The sequence below is a fragment of the Chiloscyllium plagiosum genome, chromosome 27 (assembly GCF_004010195.1).
Source record: "Chiloscyllium plagiosum isolate BGI_BamShark_2017 chromosome 27, ASM401019v2, whole genome shotgun sequence".
Lineage (NCBI taxonomy): Eukaryota > Metazoa > Chordata > Chondrichthyes > Orectolobiformes > Hemiscylliidae > Chiloscyllium > Chiloscyllium plagiosum.
The window spans coordinates 15,963,171-15,985,129 of NC_057736.1; the positions used below are offsets into that span (position 1 = coordinate 15,963,171).

The window sequence follows — 21,959 nt, forward strand, 5'->3', positions numbered from 1 at the left end:
CAGGACCGGGAATAAAAGCTGAAACGAATGTCCACAGTAGGATGGAGGTCAGGTGAGCTAAAGCAGAAACTGGATGGTGGGGCAGAAGGGAACAGTAAAGTAAAAGCAAAACATGAATCTGAAGGAACTGTAAGTGGTTACAGAGGGGTGAATGTCAGCGGTTACGGCACCATTTATAGCTGCTGACCATTCTGATGAAACATCATCAAACTGAAACTGGGGAGCATTTTTTATTGGAAAATCTAAGAAAGGTTCTGGATGGGGAGGTAAAGGATTTGGGGAAAAGGGACCTAACACCTTAAAAGTCAGGTTATCAACCTGGCTGGAACTGAGAGGGGAATGCATGCACATGACCAAAGCATTGAGTTAATTATAATCATGAAATCACGAGTATTATTATTCTACTTTTCATCTTTAGATGTAGCTGACCAGGTTTCCTGAGCCTCTGCATAACACAGCAGCGATATCCAGAAATAGTTTGGAAGATGCAGTTCAGGAGGTAAGGTGCCTTCACTCCAATATTCCTGGAGTCAGAATGTTCTATCTAAGCAACTCCCTGAGCAGGCATCTCCTCCAGGCCTCAAATCCCTCCAATGCCTTTTCTAGGCCTCTAACAGCCAATCTCAAGCCCCCAGCACTCATCTAGAGGTCTCCAATAACACCAACGTAATCCTCCAATCCACTGAGACCTCTACTTCTCCTCAATCCTGAGACAACGTCAATGCCTCTGGGCTGCTTCATATCCCATTCTTAAGGCCGTCACCCTCCACCAGAGAGCCACCAATGGCCTCTTCCACTCCCACCCCACTCGCCGTTCACTTCGGCCTCCGATAAAGCTGCCCAAAATACTGCCACCAAAGCTGCTAATTATCTCTCCTACCTGAAACCTGGAATTGTCCCCACCCTCTGAGCGTGGCCTCTCCCAAACCTGTCAGTGCTCACTTCCCCGATACCATTAAGCAACTGAGTCCTCACCAGACTGGAAGCCATTTCACAATAGACTAAAACCACATTGTGCATTGGATTCCCAACCTCTGGGCTCCGTGTACCTTTCTGATGTATCCTCTCCTTCCAGTCGACATGAGTAAAGATTCAATTTTCTTCCTCCCTCTACAGAGACTGCCAGACCCACTGAGTTTTGCAGATTTTTCTGTTTTTATTTCTGGTTTCCAGCGCCCACAGTATTTTGCTTCTGCTGGATTGGAATCTCGTGTAATCTAGGCTCAGAGGCCTGAGCTGATAATGAATGGGTTGTTCTGAACGCCAATGGTCAGGGGGAGACAGAGTTTCTGTTAAATATTGGCTGTTCTAAACTAAGGCCACTTTTCAGAGTTAGATTGAAGTTATTTGAAGATTTGCCAGAAGATCTGGAGAAGATACATTGACCTCATGAATCCAGCTTTGAAACTTTATGTCTGCACTGCCCTGGATGTCTTTGAGGAGACAGTGTGAAGACCCTCATTCTGTATCTAACCCATCTGTGGAATGCTTAATGTAACACTGCGTGGGGCGGTGGGGTTACTCTGTGTCTAACTGTACCAGACCTGGAAGTTTTGATGGGACAGTATGGAGGGAGATTTACCCAATGTCAAACTCATCTTGTAACTAGCCTTGAACTGTTTATTAGGACAATGTAGAAGGAACTTTATTCTCATCTCATCCATGCTGTACCTGCCCTGGAAGTATTTGATGAGACAGTGTAAAGAGTTTCATTTTGTATTGAGCCAATGTACCTACTGCTGGAACATTTGACAGGACAACGTGGAAGGAACTTTACTTGGTATCTTGCCTGTGCTGCACTTGCCTGGGAGTGTCTGACAGGACAGAGGTAGCTTTATAAGCTGCAGCTGACCTGAGAGTGGGGATTGAGGAATGTGTGGGGTGGATGATTAAAAGCTTTGAAGGAGCAAGAAAAAGTTGAATAGACGAGAATAATTATTGATACGACTGAGATGGACAAGAATCAGAACAAGTTTGCAGAACAAGTTTTTCTCATATTATGCATTGTAGGTCAGGTTCTTGCTAATCCTCCCAGGTGCAGAACGGTATCAAATTTTGGATGGTCTTGAGAATTGCCATTCATTATTAAGAGAAAAGTCTGTTGGGGAAAAAAAAGACTTTAAAAAGATTTTTATCGGTGATTGGTGTAGGAAGTGTATCCACAATAAGTACAAAATAGCTGCCAGTGGGGTACATAGAAAGGAAATCCATGGTTGACGTATTCACATATACAAATGTATTCTATGCAGCATATGAGAGGTGTAGTTCTTTTATTAGAAATAATGAAAGTGAGTATAAACGAAGAAATCATAGTGGGGGGAGTTGTAAGCATGTGTGGGCTGAAAGGAGAGAGGTGTCAAGGGCATTCTCCCTGGGAAAGTTTTGTAATTATACACTTTAGCATTAACCATGATGCATAATCAGCCAAAACATGACTGATCAATTTGGCCACGTTCCAAGTCTATTTGATCAGCCCATATTGCCCTAAAGCTGGAAAACACCCTGGAGCATTCTCCTTGTATGACCTTGACAGTATGTCATTAGTGAATGGGAATACATCCGCAAGATGTGCTTGACCTAGAAATAGATTTGTGCCTGGCCTGAGACATGCCCAATGTTGAACCTCAGGTCTCACTTACCAGACCAGCAAGCTGTTACAGTTGCTCTGCCTTCTGAGGCAGTTCACTGGTGAAGATAAGTTTAGGTTTTCATCCATTGCAAGCTCGATGGGCCTTATCTCTGTGCTGTAGACCTCCACGACACTACGAGTCTAGTTTTGCCCATCGCTTTGCCAGTACTTGTCTTCTTGTAGATGTGGGACGAGGTGTGTAGCTGGTGGGTGGAGGAGCAGGACGAGGTGATCAGGAAGGCAGGAGAAGGAATGAATGTTCTAGATGGAGGAGGAAATTAAGAAATTGTGATCTTGTTGGAGAGAGAGATTGCAAAAGCGGGAGGTGGGAGGGAATAAATAGTCTGGCAATAATTAATTCTCCTGGAATGAGAAAGGGAGAGATTGACTGAGGTGAAATTGTGTGGCATGGTGGTTAGTGCTGTTTCTGGAGTTGAAGATGGTGAGGTGTCCTGAGAGAATGAGTAGGCAATGCACAGGCCATGCAGGGTTAGTGGTGTGGGATGATTGGGTGGGTGAGAATGAGTGAGGGAAGATATTGTGATCATTGTAGACTATGAGCATCATGTGTGTATTAGGAGAATTAGAGTGAGGGAGGTAACAGAGAGATGATGTGGATAAGTCTGGATGTTGAATCTTGAGGAGGGCTAAATTTGTCCAGTTCCAAAGATGGGTGGGGAAATAAATTGTCAAGAGGAGGTAAAGTGTCTGCAAAGGGATATGGAAGGTTAAGAGACTGTGGAAGAAAATTGGCAGAGGGCGTATAACATGGGTAAATATAGTCAGAGGTAACACGACACTGGGCTATAGTCCAAGTGACTTCATGACAAAGGGTCAGCGTTCTGAACGCTTGTGATTTCAAATAAACCAGTTGGACTATAACCTGTTGTCATGTGAGAAAAAGAAGGAAACATATGTCAGGTAGACAGGAGAGATTAAATGAGTCCTTGCAGTAGGAGTATACTTAAGAGAGAAATCAGGAGGGCAAAAAGGAGACATGAGATAGCTTTGGCAAATAGAGTTAAGGAGAATCCAAAGGGTTTTCACAAATACATTAAGGACAAAAGGGTAACTAGGGAGAGAATAGGGCCCCTGAAACATCAGCAAGGCAGCCTTTGTGTGGAACTGCAGGAGATGGGGGAGATATTTTTAGATTAGATTAGATTACTTTACAGTGTGGAAACAGGCCCTTCGGCCCAACAAGTCCACACCGACCCGCCGAAGCGCAACCCACCCAGACCCATTCCCCTACATTTACCCCTGCACCTAATACTACGGGCAATTTAGCATGGCCAATTCACCTGACCTGCACATTTTTGGACTGTGGGAGGAAGCCGGAGCACCCAGAGGAAACCCACGCAGACACTGGGAGAATGTGCAAACTCCAGTCAGTCGCCTGAGGCGGGAATTGAACCCGGGTCTCTGGTGCTGTGAGGCAGCAGTGCTAACCACTGTGCCACTGTGCCACCCATATTAAATGAGTATTTCGCATCAGTGTTTACTGTGGAAAAGGACATGGAAGATATTGGATGTAGGGAAATAGATGTGGACATCTTGAAAAATGCCCATATAATACAATGAGGAACTGCTGGATATCTTGAAACCCAGAAAAGTGGATAAATCCCCAGGACCTAATCAGATGTAACCTGGAACTCTGTGGGAAGCTAGGGAAGTGACTGCTGAGCCTCTTGCTGAGATATTTGTATCATTGATAGTCACAGGTGAGCTGCCAGAAGACTGGAGGTTGGCTAATGTCGTGCCACTCTTTAAGAAGGATAGTAAGGACAAGCCAGGGAACTATAGACCAGTGAGCCTGATCTCAGTGGTGGACAAGTTGTTGGAGGGAATCCTGAGGGACAGGATGTACATGTATTTAGAAAGGCAAGGACTGATTAGGAAAAGTCAACATGGCTTTATGCATGGAAAATCATGTCTCACAAACTTGATTGAGTTATTTTGAAGAAGTAACAAAGAGAGTTGATGAGGGCAGAGCGGTGGATGTGATCTATATGGACTTCAGTAAGGCATTTGACAAGGTTCCCCATGGGAGACTGGTTAGCAAGCTTAGCTCTCATGGATTACAGGGAGAACTAGCCATTTGAATACAGAACTGGCTCAAAGGTAGAAGACAGAGGGTGGTGGTGGAGGATTGTTTTTCAGACTGGAGGCCTGTGACCAGTGGAGTGCCACAAGGATCAGTGCTGGGTTCACTACTTTTCGTCATTTATATAAATGATTTGGGTGTGAGCATAGGAAGTATAGTTAGTAAGTTTGCAGATGACACCAAAATTGGAGGTGTAGTGGTCAGCGAAGAAGGTTACCTCAGATTACAACGGGATCTTGACCAGATGGGCCAACGGGCTGAGAAGTGGCAGATGGAGTTTAATTCAGATAAATGCGAGGTGCTGCATTTTGGGAAAGCAAATCTTATCAGGACTTATACACTTAATGGTAAGGTCTTAGGGAGTGTTGCTGAACAAAGAAACCTTGGAGTGCAGGTTCATAGCTCCTTGAAAGTGGAATCGCAGGTAGATAGGATAGTGAAGAAGGCATTTGGTACACTTTCCTTTATTGGTCAGAGTACTGAGTACAGGAGTTGGAAGGTCATGTTACAGCTGTACAGGACATTGGTTAGGCCACTTTTGCAATATTATGTGCAATTCTGGTCTCCTTCCTATCAGAAAGACGTTGTGAAACTTGAAAGGGTTCAGAAAAGATTTACAAGGATGTTGCCAGGTTTGGAGGATTTGACGTGTAGAGAGAGATTGAATAGGCTAGGGCTGTTTCCCTGGAGTGTCGGAGGCTGGGGGGTGATGTTATCGAGGTCAATAAAATCATGAGGGGCATGGATAGGATAAATAGACAAAGTCTTTTCCCTGGGATGGGGAGTCCAGAACTAGAGGGCATAGGTTTAGGGTGAGGGGAAAGATATAAAAGTGACCTGCGGGGGCAACTTCTTCACGCAGAGGGTGGTACGTGTATGGAATGAGCTGCCAGAGGAAGTGGTGGAGGATAGTACAATTGCAACATTTAAAATGCATTTGGATGGGTATATGTATAGGAAGGGTTTGGAGGGATATGGGCCAGGTGCTGGCAGGTGGGACTAGATTGGGTTGGGATATCTGGTCGGCGTGGACGGGTTGGACCGAAGGGTCTGTTTCCATTCTGTACATCTCTGACTCTCTGACTTCTGACTTGGTGTACCCAAGTTCAACACAGGCACCTCCACATCACAGGTAAATATGATCTTGTCTATTTTGGCATGAAGAATTGAAAAACAGTATGTCATTTAAATGGAGAGAGATTGCAGAACTCGGTGATCCCAAGGGATCTGAGTGATGTTAGTACTTGAATCACGTAAAATTATTATGCAAATACCATGAGTGATCAGGAAGGCAAATTTGACGTTGTTGTTGATTGCAAGGAAAATGGAATATAAACGAAAGAAGTTTACAGCATTTGTACAGAGTGTTTGTGAAACCTCACCTAGAGTACACCATACAGTTTGGTCTCCTTATTTGAAGAAAAGATAGAATTCCTTTAGAAGCAGTTCAGAGGAGGCTCGTTCAATTCAGTGATGGGTTGAAAGGAAAGGTTGAACAGATACCCAGAGGAGTTTAGAAGAATGAGAGGTAAACTCTTTACAACATTTTGTGGGGACTGGCTGGTGAAGTACAAGGTGGGTATTTACTCTCATGGGTGACATTGTTTAAGAATGAGAGAGAATAACGGAATAATTTTTTTTCAGAGGATCATTAGAGTGTGGAGTTCAGTTCTTGCAAAGTGGAGGCTGGGTCTTTAAATGAATCAAGACTGAGTTAAATAGATTATTTGATAGACAAGGCAGTCAAAACTTGTGGGGGTGGGGGTGGGAAAGATTGGGAGGCAGTCAGGAAAAGTGGAGATATGACCACAGCCAGATTAGCCATGATCTTGGGGAGTTGGCTCAAAGGTATGAAATGGCTTGCTCATCGTCCTCTGTTTTCATGTTCATAAAATATCCCCAAAGAGAAGGAGATGGACAATAACATAGAGATACAGAGATAAGAGTAGATAGAGACACATTAGAGGATAACCAGAGAGAGTGAGTCAAAGAGGAAGATGAGCGTGAGTGTGAAAGGGAGAGCAAGGAACATGCTGAGGCTAAGTTCTGAAGTAGCCGATACTGAACGCTGATTGCAAGGGAATTTTCTGCAAAGTATTGGCCTCCTTGTTCAAAGTGTGTCACCATGTGTTTCTCCTTTAAGCAGAGTGGAAACAACCAATGTGTAATGTGAATTAACATCCTTGCAACCTATATAAAAATCCCCTATTCCTGTGCGATGTTGTTTGACCTACCCTTGTGGTGCTCCACCCTCTTTCACCTACTGCAGTAAACATTAGTTGAGAGCGCGAGCATTCACAAAATATTAGCCCATCCCATACTTCCTTCTATTTTTCCTTTTTTTGGTGCAGGTTTTTGCAAACTAATTTCCTTAGGCCAGATTCTGAAATAGGTATTGGATTATCGCTTCTGTTTTCAAAAACAGAATGTCTCATTGAATGTCAGTCCATAGTTGAACACTGACAATTCTTGCTGCAACGTTGTATGTACTCACACTGATACTATTATGATTGTCCCAATTATCTTTACTCTGCTTTAACATAAGTTTCAGTTTCTGCATATGAATCCTCATCTATAACTTCAATATCTCAGGGTTAACACTTTAAAACTGATGATGTTGCTTGTTGTGTTTTATGTCAGACTTTTCCTTATCGGTGGTTATTTCAGAGGATGAAAGATAACAGTCACAATTCTCAACAGTTTCATCTGTTAATTTATTATTGTTTGTAAAGGGAATTTTAAGAGAATAAAGGAATTACATTTATATAGCTCCTTTCATAAACTTGAGACATACCACAGTAAATGAAAAAGTTTTAAAATAGTTACTGGTAAACGTAAAAAAAACTTGGCAGCAATTTTATCTACTAAAAGCTCCCACAACTTGTAATAATGCAATAGCCTGTTAATCTCTGTTGATATTATTGAGATAAGTATTGGATAGCACACAAATGAAAAAGCACTTATGGAACATTTACATTCACTCAAACCTTAGAATAGAATCTTAGTCTTAAAATGAGAAGATGCCACACTTAATTTCCTATCCAGAGATGCAGCCCTTTAAGAGAAACACTCTTTCAGAACTGGAACTGTTGTTCCAGATTGTGTGCTGAATGAAGTCTCTGTATGTAATCCAAAAGCTGTTTGGCAGGGTAGAGATGGAAAAAATGGGAGGATTTTATAAAGCCTTACAAGAGTGGGAAATGTGGCTTGTGGGGTGACTGAACGAGGTGGGTGGTGAAATTTTGATTGCCCAATAATGGCTTGTAATGTCGAGATTGAATTAGTGGTCTGTAGAGTATTGGGTCTCACAGCATCCTGTGACAGGTTCCCACCTGTAATATGTTGCATGCCATAAATACTCATAAGTGCAAATGTTTTAAAATTACACTCTACCTTCAAGATAAAGTCAGAGCATAGTTCATGTTCATTTAAAGATGGTGCACACCAGTCAGCTTTGGACAGTTGTATCAGAAGTCTGTGGTTTTATTTGTTATATTCTGTGGGGCAAAGGAACGGAAGAAGGTGGCATGGAGGCTTCAGACTGGCAAGGATGAATCAGTAGAGGAGAGCCACAAGTGGAGGAGCTCAGGGTCTTAGAGGAATGGAATAGGGAAGAGCCCGGTAGCGGAGACAGTCAGTCAAGGTCGGAAAATGAAGGGCTAAGCAGTTGGATCAGTACTGTCCACATGTGAGTCCATCTCAGGGTGTTGGCTACCGGTGTCCTTACAAAACTTTCAGTTCAACTGCAACACTGCAAATATCCTCACTGAGAGTGATCTAAGACCATATCCTGTATAATTCAACATTTTTTCACACAGAAGGTGATGCATGTATGGAATGGGCTGTCAGAGGAAGTGGTGGAGGCTGGTACAATTACAGCATCTAAAAGGTATCAGGATAGGCACGTGAGTAGGAAGGGTTTAGAGGGATATGGGCTAAGTGCTGGCAAATGAGACTAGATTAGCTTAGGATACGTGGTTGTCATGGACAGGTTGAACTGAAGGGTCTGTTTCTGTGCTGTACAACTCTACGATTCTATAAAAAATGATGAGAGGTATGGATAGGGTGGATGGTTATAGTCTTTTTCCCAGGCAGGAAATATAAGGGCCAAATATTTACGTTTAAAGTAAGAGAAAGAAAATTATCAGGAATGTGATGCCAGGGGAGTTGGTAGAAGCAGATGTGATAGCAATGTTTAAAAGGCATTGAGGTGGACTTATGGACAGGCAAGCAATAGATGAATATGGACTGTGTGTAGGCAGGTGGGATTAGATTAGAATGACATCATGGCTGGTACAGACATGGTGGGCTGAAGGGCCTGTTCCTGTGCTGTATTGTTCTATGTTATAATAAAGAAATGTTCCTAACTCGTGGGTAACGAGCAGTTTGTGCCAACCATGAGGTGTGTCAGATCATATAACTCACTGACTAAGCTAGTCTCAACAAATACCAATGACGTACACATGAATAACATGAGAAATGTTTACAAGGGAAATTTAATCATACAAAACAGCCATGCCCTGTTTTACTGTCAATAAATCTGATGTTAACAGGGAATGGAGTTGGGCAGGGACATTACGGCCATGATGAGGAGCCTCTCTGTTAGTCCAAGAGGCAGTTTATAAGCCTCCTGTTTTGTCAGCTGACAGTGGCTTTCACCACTGGAGACCTTCTCCCATGTGTTCAAGTGTCTCTCACACACGTACGGCGCCAGCATTTTAAACTTTAATTAGAATCACATGAGAATCAGCAAAGAACCAGCAATAAGAGGGCTGAAATGACACCCAGTTCTTGTTCTGCTGTTGGGAACTGTTAGGGTTATAGAGCCATAGGCCCTTCAGCCCACCAAGTCTCTGATCACCAAATAGCAAACTATATAAATCTCATTTACCTGCACTTGGTCCATATGCCCTGGTATTTCAAGTACTCACCCAGATGCTGCTTAAATGTTGCAAGAGTATCTGCCTCCACCACTCTCTCAGGCAGCACGTTCCTTTTATTTACCACTGGCTGGGTGAAAAAAGCTTTCCTTGGATCTCCCCTAAACCACTGCCTCCTCAACTTAAATGTATGCCTTCTAGTCTTAGACACATCTGCCAATGGGGAAGAGATTCTCATGATCTACTCTGTCTATGGCTCTCATAATTTTGTGTACCTCAATCAGATTCCTCCTCAACATCCTCTATTCCAAGGAAATCAAACCCAGTTTATCCAATTTCTCCTCATAAATGAAACTTTTCATCCTAGACAGTATTTGATGAACCTCCTGTGCACCCCCTCCATTGCAATCATGTCCTTTCAATCTTGTGGCAACCAGAACTGCACACAGTATTCTATCTCTGGACTAAGCAATGTTTTATAAAGTTGAATGAAGACTTCCTTGCTCCTATATTCCATGTCCCAGCAAATGTAAACAAGCATCATGTTTCTTCTTTCCCCTGACTATCTGAGCTGATACATTCAGGGATCTGTGGACTTGTACTCCATGGTCCCTTCTTTTCTCAGTATTCTCTCGGGACCTAGCATTCATTGTGCATGCCTTTCCCTTATTAGACCTCCCAAAATGCATCACCTTGCACTTATCAGTGTTAAATTCCATTTGTCATTGCTCTGCCCAATTTACCAGTTGATCAATACCAGTAGATCGAGATCACCCTCCTCATAATCAACAATACCACCAATTTTTGAGTCATCTGCAAACTTACTAATTATACCTTTTACATTGATATCCCAGCCATTAATGTACATAACAAAAAGCAAGGGTCCCAATAACTGATACACTGTTGGTCACAGGCTTCCAATCAAAACGTTATGGTTAAAACACCACTGGTAAAATTCCACCTAATCTTTGAAATTGCAGGAAAGATAAATATTTATCCACTTCCTTTTTGAAAGTGCCTGTTGGATCTGCATCTCCTATTCATTTAGGATCACAGTTTTGTGCCATATTTCTTAGCTCCTTGGACCTTCTGGTTACTGATCTTCCTATTACTAGAAACCATTTCTCTTTATTAACTGTATCAAAACAATTTGAATACCTGTATCAAATCTACCTATATATGCATGTCATGGCAGGCAATATAGCTGCATCTTGCATTTTGATTCATTTTCGAATAATTACCAGAAATGTTGTTCTGAGCACTGGAAGCTTAGCAAGTTGTTTGTGACAGTGTTGTGAAATTTTTGGTCCTCATGTATGTATCTGATTCCGGGAAATTCCAAATTATATTAATACCAGAAATCCTTGAATTTGAAGTAAACAATGCATACCGTCACCTTTATTCTGTTGCGTTGAAGCATACACTAGCTTTGTTAACTGTGGCTCAATGATAGCACTCCTGCCTGTGATAATTTTGGGTCTTGTTCCATTATACTTGAGCTCATAATTCAGACTGTCACTCAAAGAAGGAGTGCTGCTTGTGGGACTTGTTGTCTCTTAGATGAGATCATAAACTGAAACCATGTCTTCACCTCTCAGGTGGACCTGACTTGCCACATTACTCCTTCAATATCCAGTACTGAATGAGTATAAATTTCCTCCAATTAATTATCTGGAAGGTCATTTCTAGCCTCTTCAGCTATAAGAAAGATGTTGTGAAACTTGAAAGAGTTCAGAAAAGATGCTGCTGGGACTGGAGTGTTTAACCCACAGAGAGACTGAATAGGTTGGGGCATTTTTCCCTGGAGTGTCAGAGGCTAAGGGGTGACCGTATAGAAGTTTATAAAATCATTATTAAGCTGGAGAAGATTCAGAAAAGATTTACCATGTTGTTGCCGAGTATGGAATGTTTGAGTTATCAGAAAAGGCTGGATAGGTTGGGACATTTTTCACTGGAGTGTAGGAGGTCGAAGCCTTGTAGAAGTTTATAAAATAATGAGGGGTATGGATAGAGTTAATAGTAGTTGTCTTTTCCCGAGGATGGGAGATTTCAAGACTGGGGGCACATTTTTAAGGTGGGAGGAGAGAGATTTAAAAACAACAAAATAAGTAAAGTTTTTACATAGAAGTGGTACACATGTGAAATTAACTTCTTGAGGAAGTGGTGGATGTAGGTACAATTACAACATTTAAAAGATATTTGGATAAGTACATGAATAGGAAAGGTTTGGATGGATGTGGGTCAGGAGCAGGCAGGTGGGACTGGTCTAGTTAGGGATTGTGTTCGGCATGGAATGGTTGGATCAAAGAGTCTGTTTCCATGCTGTGTGACTCTATGGACAGGTGAACAGCTAAGTTCTTTTCCCCAGGGTAGGTGAGTCCAGAACTAGAGAGCATAGGTGAGAGGGGAAGGATTTAAAGGTGACCAAAGGGCAACTTTTTCACGTGGAGGATGTTGCATGTATGGAATGAGCTACCAGAGGAAGTGATGGAGGCACTTACAATAACAATATTTAAAAGGCATCTGGATGGGTATATGAATAGGAAGGGTTTAGAGGGATGTGGCCAAATGCTGCCAAATGGCACAAGATTAATTTAGGATATCTGGTCGGCATGGATAAATGGGACTAAAGGGTTTGTTTTCATGATGTACATCTCTATGACTCTATAACTGAAGTTATTATCTTAAGTCTTTGCCACAAACTGGTTTCTAGCTGACAATTCTATCCCTCCCCCCGATCATTGTCTGAGACTGAATCTATGTTCACAACTCAGTATCCTGTAACACTGAGATGAGCTTCTGATCGCAAGTGCTCTCCATTACCATCACCTATTTCATAATACAGCCTGCTTCCACCTCTGCCTCAACCCATAAGCAGCCGAACGTCCCCATCCATGCACTTGTTATCTCCTTATTGACTATTGCAATACTCTTCCTAGCCAACTCTCTTCCTCCATAGCCTTCAGCTCAACCAAATCTCTGCTGCCTATCCTTTCCAATCATCACCCTCTGCTCACTGACCGAAATTGTCTCCTGGTCCAACAATGCCAGAAGTATAAAGTTCTCATTCTTGTGTTTTTAATCCCTGTGTGGCCACCTTCTTTCCTAACTTTGTTAATTCCTTTTGTCAAATGATGTCACAAGAACTCTGTTTCCTCAGTTTTGACTTCATGTGAAACCTTGACTTTATTTTCTCCATTGTTGTTAGCTCTGCCTTCATCCGCTTAAACATCGCTGGAATTTGGTCCCTAAATCATTTCGCCTCATCGCTCTTCCATCATGACATTCCTTTCACTCTATATACTTGAAGGATTTTGGCTACTAATTCCAGCAATGATCTTTCGAAAGCTGGAATGTTAACTCTGTTTCTGATTCCACCGATACTGCCCGGCTTGCTCAGCATTTCAAGCATTTCCTGTTGTTATTTGAGGTTTCCCATATCTGAACATCTGTAGGGTGAATCACTCCAAGGGAGTACAATCAGTATTTTGCCTTTGATTTTGTCAAGCAGTTATGTTCTAAGGAGCAATTTAAAGAAAATAGGAGAGAGATAGAGCAACAGTAAGCTTTAGAGTGCCCAAAGCAAGAGATTAGTACAATTTGGCATCTATTTTCTTGTATCCCCTATTCTTTACAGGTGATGCTCTTTACAGGTAATCACTACATAGAATTTACAGCACAGAGTCTGTCCTACACAGTTATGTATGCTCTGTATGAGCCCTTTCCCATCCCTCTTCACCTCAACCCAGCATTGTATCTTACTGGAACATTTGTCACTCATGTTTACCCTGCTTGCCTATGAAGATATCAATACTAATCACCTCAATCAATGTGTGTGGCAACACATTTCACATCCTCCACATCCTGAATAAAGACTTCTGTCATGGGTTTCAGATTGGATTTAATAGTGACTAATTTACATTTAGAACCACAAGTTTTGGTCTTCTGGCAAATGGAAACATCATGGAGTCAATCTTTACAGATTAGGAAGTCTGGGGAGTGTACCACTCAATGGGAGAGCAATCACCAATAGGGTCAGTTCATTCATTTCTCACCTCCCTGACAACTTGTTTGACCGTTAAGTTCTAATTGGCAGGTTTGCAAATCAGAAGCATGGAGCTCGGCATCTGATCAAAAATGCAGAGAACAACCAAGATTTTCAGGAGTAGTTCAGGCAGGATAGAAATGTATCTGGAGTTTCTGATCTGGTTTTTCATTTCTTCCTGGAGGCCTCAGGGTTGCTCTGGGGAGTGAATATACAATGGCAGTTTGTTATAATGTGAATGTTGGTGTCGAGAGGTGAACCCCTGTTTTAGGTGTAATAGTTGGATTGTGGTGATAAGAACCTTCTTTTTTCCCCTATTGTTAACCAGCAAAATGAAAACTTCAAAAAGCATTTACTTCTTTTGACAGCTATAAGACCCCTGCTGTAAAACTGAATTTCTCTTTCTCCCAGGTATCGCCTCATGACTGATGATGACTTCTTTCCACTCTGTTATGGTGGGTCATTAAAATGGTCCAATACTGGATCCACATGCCCTGCTACACAGTGGGCTAAGTCTGTTTGAAGAAAGGCACTCTGGTTCCCATACACTACATCAACTGTTGGCACTTGGTCTCCAACTGGACCTGTCAGATATGCTCAAAATGGTTGGCATCAATGGAGATGCTTCTTCACCAGTTTTGGGCAAAAGACACTCAACAATTCCACAAGAACTTAGCTTTTTTTCAGGATATTCTTGAAGCATTTGGTCTGGCTCCCTGGTAACCGATTGCTGTGACAAAAGTTTTGATACTCTTGCACTACGTTTGCAGATGATGTGGTCCACCCAACCCTAATGCTGGGGACACAGTCACAATTGCATAGAAATAGGCCCTTTGGCCCACCAGATCTATGCTGATCAACAAGCATCAAACTGCATTTACCTGCACTTGGTCCATAGCCTGCTATGTCCTGGCATTTTAAGTACTAATTCAGAGGCTTCTTCAATGTTGTGAGAGTATCTGCCTTCCCTACCCTCTCAGGCAGCACCTTCTATATAATGCTACTATTCTCTGGAAGAAAAGTTATTTCTCAGATCTCCTCTAAATCACTTACTCCTTACCTTAAATGTATGCCCTCTGGTCTTAGACATGGCTGTCTTGGAAAGAAATTCTTACAATCTACATCGTCTATACCTCTCATAGTTTTGTATACCCCAAACAGCTTCCTCTGCTCCATGGAAAACAAATCCAGCCAATCAGGTCTCTTCTTATAACTGAGACATTTCATTCCTGGTATATTGAATAATGGTATACCAGACTGTCATTGTTTGGTGATACACAAGGTATTGTGAATAGTCTGGGTCAAGGTTTGATGGAGCAGAGGCTCTTTAACTCTCTGTCGTTATTCATTTGGTTCTTCATGTGCTGTCCCATTCTGCAAGACTCCAGGCCAGCTGTAGTAATAAGTAAAACATATCTTTTCAACTGTGGTCTCGCAGGTTACAAATGCATCAGGTTCAACTGATTTTGGCTTTACATTCAAACTTCAGCTTCGTTCATCTCCTTGATTTCCTTTCTCTTTACATTCCTGTAGATTGAAAAGACATTCTCAGTGAAGAGTCCAGTGTACTGGTATAAAACAGAAACCAGGAATGTGACAGAAACTCACCAGGTCTGGCAGCATCTGTGGAGATAGAAACAAGAGTTAAGGCTTTGACTACAATATGTCTCTTTTTTTTTAGAACGTAGAACAGTACAGCATAGAAATAGGCCCTTTGGCCCACAATATTGTGCCAAACATGATGCCAAGTTAAACTAATCCCTTTCTGCCTGTCCATGGTCCATATCCCTGCTTTCCTTGCATATTCATGTGCTTATCTAAAAGCCCCTTAAACCTCCACCACCCACCCCTCCCCCCCATCATATCTGCCTCCATGCCTACCCCGGCAAAGCGTTTCAGACACCTACCACTCTCTGTCTAAAAACACTTACCTCACACATCTCCTAAGAACCATAATTGCATGAACTCTGGAATTAGACATTTCAACTCTGGGACAAAGTTTTTTCCCATGACCAATTGGATAAGCAACAGACACTTTTAGTTACCCAAGTTGAAGATTGTTGAGCATTGGTTTTTCAGAACAGAAAAGGATGGAACGTGGTGGGGTTTTTTTGACTTTTATTTTGTTTAAATGAACCTGCTCAGATGTATTATGTTAAACCTCTGGAGCAGGTAAATCATGAACTTAGGTTTTCAAAATGGACACTACCAGTGCACCGCAAGAGCCCTCAGTGGTGGCTTTTTAAATTATTGAGAGAGCGTGAGGGTGAGTGAGTGAAACGCTTGGTGAGAGTCTAATTCCAGGTTTTGTTTCTTAATATATCAGTCAAGGTACCTTACCACTGGGTTCATTCTTTCAGATGAAACCATCTGTGCCTCAATGGTCACCACATCCTATTATGTAATGAAAAATAAAATCAAATGAAAGAAATCAAACAGTATTTTACTTTCAAAGTTGAACATTGTTGTAGTTTTGACATGTAGCCATTCTTCCTTCATTTTAAATATGGCTGCCAGTGGATTCCTGAGGGATTCACCACATGACTACCAGCTTCCAACCATCATTTCCCACCCCCTCCCACTACTGGCCACTCTTGAAGTTCCCCCTCCATCCCCCACTCAGTGCACTTTCCATGACCAACTGGAAAAGCAACAGACACTTTGGTGTAGATTAGATTCCCTACAGTGTGGAAACAGGCCTTCGGCCCAACAAGTCCACACTGACCCTCCGAAGAGCAACCCACCCAGACCCATTCCTCTACATTTACCCCTTCACCTAACACTACGGGCAATTTAGCATGGCCAATTCACTTAACCTGCACATTTTTCGACTGTGGGTGGAAACAGAGCACCCGGAGGAAACCCATGCAGACATGGGGAGAACGTGCAAACTCCACACAGACAGTTGCCTGAGGCAGGAATTGAACCCGGGTCTCTGGCACTGTGAGGCAGCAGTGCTAACCACTGTGCCACCGTGCTGCCCACTTTGTTACCGAAAGTGGTGATTGTGGAGTATCAGACCTACATCTTTTGACTTTGTTTGTTGTGGCATCCAGCAGACTAATCTTTTTTTGATACTCCACTACATTTCTGGGTAGTTGGTAACACTTCACTTTAGAGGTTACACAGTGTTTCCTGATTTACAATAGATCACTATATTGTGAATGTTTATGAAATGATACCATAATTTATGGTATTACTACAAGTCATCCTCACACTCCTTTCTCCCCATAATTCATTATTGTTTAACAAAAGGGCAAGTTTCTCTGCCAGGTATCAGCTTGTGCTCCATGCTTCTGATTTTTCAGCTGCTCCTCGCCTTATCATTCAATCATTTTGTTCTCGAAGCATGTCATAATATTGGGAATTGTGAGAGATCACCTTTAAATGTTTCACACAGCAGGAAAAGTGTAGAAAAAGCCTAGAATTTTGTCAGTGGCACCAGAAAATTTCCAATCTCTCGGCATTAGCTTAACCCCTTCAACAGCCAAACATTCTTGTATTAATGATCCCATTCATAGTCAAAATTACACGGTTATTAGGATAGCAATGAGCAGTTAAGTTGTGGTACAAAAAATTGCCTTAAAATAAAAATATTATACTTCATCTGTCGTGACACTGCCAGTCAATTTACCTTGCAAGACCTCATTATTTTTCATGTTTAATATTTCCGACAAAGGTATTGGTCTGAGATGTTGGGCTGGATTTTTTAAGGCATCTGGAACTGCTCTCAGAGTCAACAGGCAGTATGGTGGAGGTGGGTACGGGAGGGGAGCCTGAAATCATCTTGTTGCAATTGCATTTATTCAGCAGGGAAAGTCTCCATGGCATGGGCATCTAGCGGATGTTCACCTGAGACAATTAGTTGCCCATGTAAGAACCACTTCCTGTCCCTGCTGGCACATTACTGGTTTATTAATATATCAGTCAAGGTACCTTACCACTGGGTTCATTCTTCCAGATTAAACCATCCAAGCCTCAATGGTCACCACATCCTACTCTGTAACGAAAAATAAAATCAAATGAAAGATACCAAATGGTATTTTACTTTCAAAGTTGACCATTGTTGTTACAGCATTGTGCAATGAGACTGCCGTAGTGGATTTCCAGGATTTGAAAGCCTTTGTAGATGTGGGCACTATGGCTTTGGAAAGGAAGCCCAGTAGCAATGGTCACCCTGGAATCCCAACTCCCATTCCCCAATGGGGCTTTCTAATGGTGCTGGCAGCTTTGTGGGCAAGCAATTTTCCTCAAATAGCTGACAACCTCAAAGATGGTCAATAAATAGACCATCATCTATAAAATGCAACCTCAGGGCCCTGCTTATTTCATAGAATTTTAGAATCTCTGCAGTGTTTTATTTGCCAGTGAAATCTCAATTCCTGCTTTCCCAATTTCCTAAGCTGCAGAAAAGTCCTGTTTAAAGAGATTTGGATAACGATCTTATGAGTGGCAGTGGAGTTTGCCACATAGCTATGGAGAACAGAGGAAAAAAAGATATTTCAAGGTTTCCTGTACACTGTCAGAATGGATGAACACCCTAGAGTTCTGTCTGATTTGTCTTTGAAATGTTTATATAGGATTTTACACCATAGACTTGGGAACAGGATGAAATAAGTGTCTGGAAACTGTGTTCAGGAAGAACGCACTTGCATGGTGGAAAGTGTGACAGTCTCTGACCCTGAAAGCAATATGTTCAGGACAGTTTGTAACTTGTTTGAAAGGTGTATGAAGCCTGTCATTTTTTTTTGTAAGCATTTTTGCAAAAGATCTTTAAGAGTTTGCATGAATTGTAAAGATATCTTTTGTAATTCTCCTGAATAGGAAGTGTTGTGCTTGTGATCTGATGACTCTGACTGGAAACAGGGCTAACAACAAGAAAGAGGCCATGTGGCTGGATACAAAAGAGAAATGCAGATATGAAGGAGAGCAGCAAGCAGAGAAGCTCAGGGTAAAGGTAAAGCTGTGGGTGTAAAGAGAAAGTAGACTGAGACAGAGAAAAGGGAACACATCAAATTCTTGTGAGAAGTACAGCACTCAGGAAGTGGTCAATTTTTCTGTTTGGCAGAACTGAAGGTGGGAGCTCCTGGAATGACAGTGTGAGCTGGTTATGAGGAATTAAACCTGGAAAGTTATGTGAATATCTCAGGAGTTCCAAACAACTCTGTTTTTCCCAGAATTGGTTAAACTCTGGTCTGGGATGTTAATAAGTTTGTGGTTGAAAAGGATTTCTGGAATGGTACAGCATGAGGATTTTCAAGACTTTTGGGGGGTGGGGGGAGGGGCGGATTTGTGGAAGTGTGCCTGGCCAATGTAAATAACATCCTTGAAACTTGAAGGTGAAAGCTGTTGTCGGTTAACGCCCCTAACCGACCCAGCATGAATAAAGAACAATTTGTCATGGTACTGTACAGCTACATGGTGTTGCATTAAATGCATCTTTAACACTACAAATGCTGGGAATTTGAAACAGAATGCTGGTGAAACCTCGCAGGTCTGGCAGTTTCTGCGGAGAGAGAAACATTTTTGAGTCTGGTATGACACTTGCTGAGTTTCTGCAGGATTCTTTGTTTCAGATGCATTTTTTGTGTTCTTGACTATTTGCAGTGAAATCTATGTTTTTATTTGAAGTATCATTTGTTGGTTAATTCACATAATTTGCATTGGATCTGATTTGTGGAAATGAAAAGCTACAAAATGTGAAATATTGTAGTAAATTTGAAGCTTATTTAGTAAGGTTATCACTGGTTTACAGATTCTCCATTGGAATTATAACAAAGGTGATTAACAGGGTGCATCATCATAGTGCACATGGTCTGTGGAAAGAGATAAATTAATTAAAATAAAGTTCACTATGCAGTGTAGATGACCAGATCCCAGGACTGATAGACGGAAAAGACCTTTCACACACCTACTTTTCTTGGTTTAGAATAATCTTAGAAATTCTTTGTTTTCAATGCTCAGCCTAAATCTATCCCTCCCCATTCCTTTGCTGTATTTCTTACGCCTAACTCTTTTTTTTTAATCTTGTTATCTCTGTGTCTTTCTCTATCACTCTTTCTTTTGAAATGTTTATTTCACATTTGTAGGTTTTGAACAGCTGCCTAAAAAAAATTCACCGATCATTATTAGATTACTTACAGTGTGGAAACAGGCCCTTCGGCCCAACAAGTCCACACATTCCCTCCGAACAGCTACCCACCCAGACCCATTTGCCTACATTTACCCCTTCACCCAACACTATGGGCAATTTAGCATGGTCAATTCACCTATGCACATTTTTGGACTGTGGGAGGAAACGGGAGCACCTGGAGGAAACCCACGCAGACACAGGGAGAACGTGTAAACTCTACACAGAGAGTTGTCTGAGGCGAGAATTGAACCCAGGTCTCTAGCACTGTGAGGCAGTAGAGCTAACCACTGTGCCACCATGCCGCCCGTTAAAAGTGGGACAACTCATGGCTGCATTATCGGCTCACTGTCTTTTCCAGTGCCCAATGTTTTTGGCCTTCATCTTCAATGCTTTTACATTTGATCGATGCATTAAATTTACAAGCATTTCGAGATGGATAAATAATGGGGAATGCATCTTCATCAACCCTTGAGGTGTTAAGTAAAGGACCTCCATTTAACAACATCACTAACAGAAAGAAGGAAGAATGAAAGAGAATTAAGGTTAAAATGGCTGCTAAAACCTGTCTGCAATGGATGCAGTACTCTCAACAATTTATAAAAGTGAGTTGGGTTAATGCCATAATGGGAGAGCAGCCGAGACTGATTCCTATGGATTGTGGGACTACCCTTCTCGAAATGCTTGTAAATTTAATGCATTGATCAGATGTAAAAACGTTGAAGGTGAAGGCCGAAAGAGTGATTAAGCTATGTGAGAAACAGCATGGAATCAGTATGAAAGGACTAACAGCAATCAAAGGCATGGTTCACTCAAGCAGATTGGATGAGGACTAGTTCTGTGCCTTGACTGGGTGAACGTTTATTAACACATGTGGCAGTGTGTTTTCAAGTTCTGGTGAAACTGGAATGTGCGCGCAAGGTAATCTCTTGCTTCAATCATGCCAACTTTCCTGGCTGGTTTAAACATTAACTTTTGCTTGGCTGCCAGTTTCTACTTCTGTAAGGAGAGACTGAGAAAATTGGGTCTGTATTAGTTTAGAAGAATGAGAGGCAATCTCATAGAAACTCAGAAGTTTCTAAAGGGCTAATCAATGTAGGTGAAGAAAGGATTTTACACCTAGCTGTGCTGTCTGGAATGAGGGTAGAGACTTAAAAAAAAAACACTGCAGATACTGGAATCCAAAGTAGACAAGCAGGAGGCTGGGAAAACACTGCAAGCCAGACAGCATCAGGAGGTGGAGACGTCAGTGTTTCGGGTGACGAAGGGTTACACCTTCTGCACCTCCTGATGCTGCCTGGCCTGCTGTGTTCTTCCAACCTCCTGCCTATCTAGTCTGGATCTGGGAACCAGTCTCAACATCAAGCCATTTGAGACTAAGATTCGGAGAGGGATTTCTTAACTCAGAGGATGGTGGGTGTTTAGAATTGTCAGCCCCAGACACAGTGGTAACTCAGTAAAGAAATTTGAAACAGAGATTGATAGAGCCTTAAGCCAAATCGATCCAGCCACAGAATGATACAGACAATGGAAAGAAAGTTAGGAAGAATTGCGTGAGATCAGCGGCAAGGGGATTCCCAATGTCAGGAGTAAAAACCCCATTTTCAGACCAATTGTTGAATGGTGAGATGGGATTCTCATGAGTGAGTGGTGAGTGTGCGTTAACATCCTCATTATTACTTAATCTGGCCTCATTGAAATGCAGTTTCCAATTGGAGTAGGCATGGGAAAGTGATGTTGAGGTAGATAATCAGGCATGATCTGGAGTGGTGGAGTATAATGGATGGGCTGAATGGCCTAATTTGACTCTTATATTTGAAAGAAAAACAAGGCAGGATCATGGAATAACGGGCTTTAGAGAGCTCTTATGATATTGATGGACCAAATGACCTTCTTCAAGAATTAAATAGGGACTAGATTAGATTACTTACAGTGTGGAAATAGGCCCTTTGGCCCAACAAGTCCACACTGACCCTCCAAAGAGCAATCCAACCAGACCCATTCCCCTACACCTAACACTACAGGCAATTTAGCATGGCCAATTCATCTAACCTGCACATCTTTGGACTGTGGGAGAAAACCAGTGCACCTGGAGAAAACCCATGCAGACATGGGGAGAATGTGCAAACTCAACACAGACAGTTGCCCAAAGCAGGAATTGAACCGGGGTC

At 42.1% G+C, this 21,959-nt stretch overlaps 1 protein-coding gene across 1 annotated transcript in view; it reads left to right on the forward strand.

The window, feature by feature from the left end:
• LOC122563593 (claudin-6-like) overlaps positions 1 to 21,959 on the forward strand; it is a 71,976-nt gene that overhangs the window by 38,748 nt on the left and 11,269 nt on the right. The window contains exon 2 of the transcript XR_006315660.1: positions 419 to 499. The gene's annotated coding sequence lies outside the window, so the exon portion shown is untranslated. The remainder of the gene's footprint in view (positions 1 to 418; positions 500 to 21,959) is intronic.